The following is an 8,616-nucleotide window of genomic DNA, read 5'->3' on the forward strand; positions in this document are numbered from 1 at the left end:
TCTGCCTGGATGGTTTGTGGTGACTTTGTGTAGAAAGACTCTCAGACTCACGGTTAGGATAAGGAGATAGGAGAAGGAGACCGTCTTATGCCAAACAAGTCCAGAAAGTGTCAGGTTTGGCAGTACAAGTCCCAGGCTTAAACAACTGGGCGAAGCTAACCTCTCAAGATTAGCTAAGTACACTGAACAAGATCCAATGGAGTACTTCAGCTTATGCTTTTTGCTCCACTACAGACAAATCTGGCCATTATTAACCATGTAAGGACAGGGAAGGGAGGGGTGCATTATTATTTCTATGCCTAGAACTGGTGCTACCAGCTCAGCGCCCCTTACAGGTGTAACATTGGGTCCGGCTATTTAAACCACAATAATAGAGAATTACTAATATTTTATACAGCACAAATTAAGTTCAAGACATTCCAAGCCGAATATCCATATCCCTACATATACACACACACAATACAAGACCATAAAGGCTGAATCCTTTGCGTGAATGTCTTTTCCTGTGAATCATTGACAATCTCTCTTGCCTATAGAATTATTACAAACGTTCATCATCACAGCACGACACCTGCACAATAGCTTCAGCGTACGTTCACACAACGTTTTTTGAGGCAAAAATACAGGCGTATTATCATTAGAACTGTAAATAATCATCATGTTACTTATTTCCAGCCATATTTTCGTCTCAAAAACGCTGTGTGAGCATACCCTTAAAGGGCAACTCCAGCAAAAATTATTTTCTTTCAAATCATCTGGTGTCAGAAAGTGACAGAGATGTGTAATTTACTTTTATAAAAAATATCTAGTCTTCTAGTACTTATCAGCTGCTGTATGTCATAGACATAAATACACAGGACATCCAGTACTTATCAGCTGCTGTATGTTCTGTATATTTATGTCTATGACATACAGCAGCTGATAAGCGCTGGAAGACTGGAGATTTTTTAATAGAAGTCATTTACACATCTCTGTCACTTTCTGACATCAGTTAATTTTAAAGAGGACAAAAAAATCACTGGAGTACCCCTTTAATGTAGCAATGTATATTTGAGCTATATCTACTATGTTACATCGACTTAGTAATATCATTTTAACTGCATCACGCACATTATGGCAAGCTTTATAACAATTACTTGTAGTAAGCATTTAAAGAGGTATACCACTGATTCAGATGTAGCAGAGCTAACTTTGTCACTTGGTATAACTGATAACTTGCTGTTAAAATGCAAAAAAAGTAATTTAAAAAAACAACTACAAACTAAAATAAAAAAAATCAGCTCTGCTACATCTGTACTGTTAACAGACTACTGCTCCTGTACTTTTCTTAAGCAAATCATAAAGCAAGTACAAGTGTAACAAAGATGATTCTGTCCATTAGCGTAGCTCAACATAATCTTAGTACTGATATAGTAAAGTTCTATAGTATAGGAAATGTTTATTCTGTATTGAAAGAATATCCTAAAGTTATATCTTAGGATGTAATAAGAAACTTGACCACTCACCTCACCTCTATTATAATAACCCATATATATATATATATATATATATATATATATATATATATATATATATATATATAAAATTAGGTGGACTCTGGGGACTCACTAACAACTCTCAAATCTCTCGCCCATATTTCACTCACATTAAATATACATACACCATAATATACAGACAGACAGCAATTCATTTTTTACCTGCTCTCCTGGAGCTGTTCCCTGTTATCTGCCGCTCCTGATGAATCCTATGAGCACATTATCTCTCCCTCTGTGGTTTACGATCCAGAAGCACAAATAAGTCTATTAGAAATATCAGCTATTTCCGCTGAGACATTTAGCTGATGAGGCCTGCTTAATGGACTAACTCAATCTGTTCGGTTTTACTCAATATTTCAATATTAAGTGTATGTCATTAAGGGATGGTAGCCGGACTCATAACGCCTGCCGGCTGAAATACTACAAAAACATATTTACCACCATGAGAAGGTCAGAGGTAAGATACACAGATGGATGTGGGCACAGGGAGAAATGGAAAAAAGCCGCAAAGTGAGCGGTTGTTGTTGCCGACTACTCGTATATCATGTGATAATGGGAAGTTGGGGTTACAATGCCTGTAAATATTTGGATAAACATCAATCTCTCACCTGAGAACCTGATGAGATAACAGCCCGAGATCACTCAGGATAGCATTAGACTTAGATAGCATTAGACTTATGGTGCGTTTACACAGACAGATTTATCTGACAGATTTTTGAAGCCAAAGCCAGGAACAGACTATAAAAAAAGAACTGGTCATAAAGGAAAGATTGATTTCTCCTCTTTTCAGATCCATTCCTGCTTTGGCTTCAAAAATCTGTCAGATAAATCTGTCTGTGTAAACGGACCCTGAGATAGCATTAGACTCAGGTATATCCTCAGGATAGCATTAGACTTAGATAGCATTAGACTTAGCATTAGACTCAGGTATATCCTCAGGATAGCATTAGACTTAGATAGCATTAGACTCAGGTATATCCTCAGGATAGCATTAGACTTAGATAGCATTAGACTTAGCATTAGACTCAGGTATATCCTCAGGATAGCATTAGACTCAGGTATATCCTCAGGATAGCATTAGACTCAGGTATATCCTCAGGATAGCATTAGACTTAGCATTAGACTCAGGTATATCCTCAGGATAGCATTAGACTTAACATTAGACTCAGGTATATCCTCAGGATAGCATTAGACTTAGATAGCATTAGACTCAGGTATATCCTCAGGATAGCATTAGACTCAGGTATATCCTCAGGATAGCATTAGACTTAGATAGCATTAGACTCAGGTATATCCTCAGGATAGCATTAGACTAAGGCTGCATTTACACGTTCAGTGATTTTCCCGGTCCGTGATTGTGGTCCGGTAGCTACCTCCGTGATCCGTGCAAAACAGTCCGGATCCGTGAGCACGGACAATTTCCCGGAACGTGTGAATGCAGCCTTAGATAGCATTATGGGCCTATTACACGGCTTGATAATCGTTTAGCGGGGGCTGCAGGGACATCATTACCGATGTCCTTGCAGCCCTTGTTAAACACCATACATTACCTACACATGTTGCAGGTCTTCTCCTGCGCTCCTTCTTCCTCCTGGTCCCGCGTGCAGCAGCAGCTTCAGTGCAGGCTGTCTTAGCTGACAGACCGCTCAGCCAATCACTGGCCGCGGAGGTCCTGACCAGTGGTTGGCAGAGTGGTCTGTACGCTAAGACAGGCCGCACCGAAGCTGCTGCTGCACGCGGGACCAGGAGGAAGAAGGAGCGCAGGAGAAGACTTGCAACATGCTTAGGTAAAGTATGGTGCTTGTGAAATCGTAGGACGCCCGCCATACTTAGCCATTCCACGCAGTGATGCGCTGTCGGTGCCTGATGAGTTTAGGTTTAAACCTAAATAAACGATCAGTCAGAAAGTGTCCTGCTCTGGACAGTTCCTGACATGGACAGAGTTGGCAGCAGAAAGCACTTTGTCAGACTGAAATGAATACACCACTTCCTGCAGAACATACAGCAGCTGATAAGTACTGGAGGACTTATTTTTTTAGATTTTTAAGATTTTTAAATAGAAGTAAATTACAAATTTGTATAACTTTCTAACACCAGTTATGTTCTAAGCTTGGTTCAGGTAAAGTATTAGTATTATCTGTAAAATGAGATTGGTTCATATACTGTATGAGTCAAAGACAGCAGAACTAGATTTCTCCTACAGCAATTGCCTTTCTTTGGTGATGTGGCTTTTGTCTTGAGGTAAAATATTGTCGTGACGCCAGTGCTAGTTCAGCAGACAGGTATGGTGTTACACCTGCTTTTATGTTATGGCTGGCTATATTGTCCCCCAATGGTCGGTGACCTGTCAGGTTGTGATGAGTCCCTTGGGCTCTTGTCACAGTGGTATGGAGTGGAAAGATGATCCACCCGGAGTGTCGGTACCGCCACCCACAGAAAGGGGAGAGTAACCCAAGGACTGTGTAGCCGGTATGTGTAGGTGCTGGTGCAATGAACACTAAGTTCCAGTAGAATAAATAAAGTGGTTTTACTGATTTTCCATTCCTACGAGGGTGACACAAGCCCCAGACTAAGTTACCGGGGCAAAGCAAAGTTTTTGAGGGTGTCCCAGTTTTACCTGCATTGCAAGATAGAGTATATAGACCTTGGTTACAGTTGCTTTGCTCTATCCAGGTCAGTTCCTCTGTCCTAGGATACCGCCCTGCACTGTTAAGAGAGGTTCACAACATGGGCCGGGGTGATATACATGTGTCAGACTACTGACACAGCTGGTCTGTCCTGGACAGGGAACCTGGCAGAGCCAGGCCCTGGCTAAGTTCAGCAGGGATGCCTGTTCTGTGTGTGTTCTACTCCTCAGAGAATTAGAGGGAAACTGACGCTACACTTCCTCTCTCCAAGTGACTACTTCCTACAGGGTGTGTAAGGGTCCCTGTGAGTGGTGGAGAAGAGAGTGTGCAGAGAAAGGAGAATAGAGATAGGTAGAAAGGAAAGAAGCATCTCCACTGGTCCACACAATCACATAACAAAACCAGTAACCCTATAGTGACTACAGCTGTACAATATACACATACAAGGTTATACATAGAACACTGACATCTGGTGGTGAGACTCATATACAACCTCATCATCACCTTACTTTAGAGTATAAGGCTTTTGCAACAGGTTCAGACAAGAAACACCCGTGGTGGGACACCATAGTATGCCCACGGACACTAGGCTTTGTAAAGTTAGAACCAGTGAAAGTGCAGGTGCTAAGTAATCACAGAGTCCAGTGCTTAACCACAAAGAACAGTTTACAGTTCTCTCTCTGTATTCAGTGCAATACAATACAGAGCTTTTGGCAATACGGAGCAAAAATACAAAAGACAGGGAACAACAGTCCATTCTCCTTGTGGACAACACAGAATAGTTAGACTGGGTACTTGAGGCATATAAGTGTGGAAAGCTTTTGTTTACTTTGGACTTGGTAGTTTAAGTTAGGCTTAGCTTAGTTAGACTTGACTTGGGTAGGCTAAGGGGCTGCCTAGGGGCCTTGTCTAAGTAGTAACATTACTCTGCCAGGATGGCTTGACTCCATAAGAATCCTGATTGAAGATACTCATACTGTGGCCTTCTGCCAGAAGAGACCACGGAGTGCAGGTTTTGGTGCTGTGTGACAGTCTGGACAGTAGAATAGGTTTTCTATGGGGATTTGCTACTGCTCTGCAGAGTCCCTGACATGGACAGAGGTGGCAGCAAAGAGCACTGTGTCAGACTGGAAAGAATACACCACTTCCTGCAGGACATACAGCAGCTGATAAGTACTAGAAACTGGAGATTTTTTTTATAGAAGTAAATTAAAAATCTCTGACACTTTCTGGCACTAGCTGATATTTTTGCAACAGAGCCTCTTAAATGTTATAATTCACTTTTTACTCAACCTGATTATAGATTTACAATATAAACGCCGACCGGCCTTCAGGTGTTACTATATAAATCTGTTCTTATTTATAAACCCTGAACCGCATTTACAGCACATTTTCCATAAATCAAGTAACTATACTCCAGAAAAAAATAGAAAGGCTGGGAACTATCCAGGAGCAGCTCGTGTGCAGATCATTTGATCTAATTGACTTCATTTGCAGATGCCCAGTTGCGCTAATGGGTTATTAGGCTGTTTGTACTTGAATATAATGCAAAGTAGTTAAACCTAATAAAGTTATGATTTGACGTGAAATCGCCAGCAGATATTAGGCTAACAATTTAAAGGATTATAATATATTAAGGAATATATTCAATAAGATAGCCTTTTAATTGAATTATACACAGGGGCAGATAGAGCGTACTAGAAACTGTGTACTTGTTGGAGACCAATCATCTGATTTATTGTTATTGACATACTTTTAAAAGGGGTAGTTCAGCAAAGAAAAAAATTCTTTCAAATCAGCTAGTGTCAGAAACTTGTAATTAAAGGGGTAGTGCGGCGGTAAACAATTATTCACAGAATAACACACATTACAAAGTTATACAACTTTGTAATGTATGTTATGTCTGTGAATCGCCCCCTTCCCGTGTCTCACCACCCCCGCCCGTGTACCCGGAAGTGTGGTGCATTATACATTACCTGATCCGTGTCACGCATGTCCGCCATCTAGTGCCAAGACGTCATCTTCGGACGGACGGCCAAACCGCTCCGACCGTCCCTTGTGCCGGCCGCCTTCTGCTGCGTCATCAGATGCTCAGCTGCCTTTGGCTGAGCATAACTGTGCTCAGCCAATCGCGGCTGAGCACAGTTATGTAGCGGCAGAGGGGGGCCGGCTTCAGGGACGGCGGCAGTGATTCGGCTCTCCAGCTGTTGCAAAACTACAACTTCCATCATGCCTAGACAGCCAAAGCTTTAGCTGTCTGGGCATGATAGGAGTTGTAGTTTTGCAACAGCTGGAGGGACAAGGTTCCCTACTCTAAAGGAAGCATACTGCATTTAGTTGTATTGTTGAGCTCGATGTGTAGACAATATGAAACATTATGCAGTTAGCTTCTAAGTCCCTCTCTAACTGGGAGACAAGGAGGGATATTCATGTTAAAATAATAACCCAAGAGAGTTGTTATGGAGTATCCTAGAACGTGATAGTCAGCCGGTGTTTTCCTATGCACGTCAGCAATGCAAGTGTTAAAAAGAAATCTGTGCCTTCATGTTATAGGATGATTGTTCCTACAAACAGAATTTGGGGCATGTAATTGAATCTGTCTGGGAGCAGCTAAGCACTTCTTTCCATCACAGAGCTTATTGGGATCACGTGGCCTATTCCTCTGTGGGATAGAGGAAATGAAATCAGTGCGGTCCTACCAAGATGTGGTTAGCAGTGATACTGAGCATCAGCAAAAAGATAGCAGGACGATAAAATCCCAACCATGCACACAACATAGAGGGGGACATTTATCAAAGAGCCGAGTGGGGAGTACGCCAGGAAGGAGGGGCATATGCCTGCCGTATCCCCAGCTCACCCCATGGGCAGGCAGAGGGTCCTTGGGGGTTGGCAAGGCAGGGAGAAGGCATGGCCTCACTCTACGCCCCATTTATCGTGATTTACGCCTGCTCATGATTCAATCTACACCTGCTGTGAGGGTTGGTACGCCAGGCGCAGGGTCGGGTGCATGCCCAGATTCACTAAGAGCCATGCACCTCTTAGTGAATCCATTGGGGGGAAAGGGGACTCGTACGCCGGTCTACAGAACCTAAAAAAAGCATCATACAATGCAAAAATAATGTGCTATACAATGACTAATATAACACTCACGCATGACCAACATAAAGCGAAAACATAAAAGTTATAATATTGTTTTATAGTAAACATAAGCATTTTGTTCTACGTAGAGATTAGTGTATCTCCCGAAACTTGCTGGAATCAGCTGTAGGATTTTATTCAAATTTGATGGCAGGTATAGGCCTAGGATTTGCTACTGCTCTGGACAGTTCCTGACATGGACAGAGGTGTCAGCAGAGAGCACTGTGTCAGACTGGAAAGAATACACCACTTCCTGCAGGACATACGGCAGCTGATAAGTATGGGAAAAGTGAGATTTTTAAATTGATTTTAAAAAAAATCTCCAGAGTACCCTTATAAAGTAAACTACAAATCTGTATAACTTTCTGAAACCAGTTTATTTGAAAGAAGGAAAATTGTTGGAGTACCCCTTTAAGCCTACCAAAGTAATGGATGACAACAGGCTAATTCTTGCAGAACTGAATTCAGGATCAACAATGTAAGCAAACAGAACACTTTCCTGATTCGCAGCAGTAGCGGACACATTAACGCCAGTCAGATGTTTAACAGCCCAATGTATTAGTTGTGCAGCGACCGGCACTTACAGTCTGGTTAGTCCTGAAAGCTGCAGGAAGCCCAGATGTAAGCGGAAACATTTGGTGGCTGTGTGTGCAGAGATCATGCATCATGTCATGTGCACAGACCTGGTATTTACATGTTAGAGAGCCCAATAGAGAGCTGCCAGGTGTTCCAGACATCATTTCTCATTAGAGATGGCCGAGGACTCACCAGCAAAGGACTATCAAGATTTCATATCCAGAGAGAAACATGAAAATCGTTCTATTCTCAGAACCAATGTTATCGTATAGATGTAGCAGAGCTGTAAAAGTTTGGATGCTTTTGTTTGTATAGCGCACACAGATTCAGCAGCATAGTTTTGCCAATTATTGCTCCCTGTCCCATTTGGGCTCACAATCTAAATCCACCTATCTGTATGTTTTGAGTGTGGGAGGAAACCGGAGTACCTGGAGGAAACCCACGCAAACACGGAGAGAACATACAAACTCTTTACAGATGTTGCCCTTGGTGGGATTTGAACCCAGGACCCCAGTGCTGCAAGGCTACAGTGAGCCACCGTGGATTATTACTAGTACTGGCTCTAGCAGCTGATGTGATGCTCTGCTGATGTATCATAGGACTGATAGCAGATTTGAAAAGAAGAAGATGCTGTTTGAAATACTACAGCAATTAAATGAATGGAAGCAGAGCTGGGATGAATCAGATGTCACTGTGGGAATTATGGTGGTGTTTGTAAGTGCTTTAAAGGAGAAGTACAG

The 8,616-nt window shown here is 42.1% G+C and overlaps 1 protein-coding gene across 1 annotated transcript in view; it reads right to left on the minus strand.

The window, feature by feature from the left end:
* Nucleotides 1-1,729, minus strand: part of LOC138801291 (N-formyl peptide receptor 3-like) — a 41,022-nt gene extending 39,293 nt beyond the window's left edge. The window contains exon 1 of the mRNA XM_069983934.1: nucleotides 1,698-1,729. The gene's annotated coding sequence lies outside the window, so the exon portion shown is untranslated. The remainder of the gene's footprint in view (nucleotides 1-1,697) is intronic.
* Between the last annotated feature and the right edge of the window lie 6,887 nt (nucleotides 1,730-8,616).

This window comes from Dendropsophus ebraccatus, chromosome 9, assembly GCF_027789765.1.
Source record: "Dendropsophus ebraccatus isolate aDenEbr1 chromosome 9, aDenEbr1.pat, whole genome shotgun sequence".
In the NCBI taxonomy this organism is placed as follows: domain Eukaryota; kingdom Metazoa; phylum Chordata; class Amphibia; order Anura; family Hylidae; genus Dendropsophus; species Dendropsophus ebraccatus.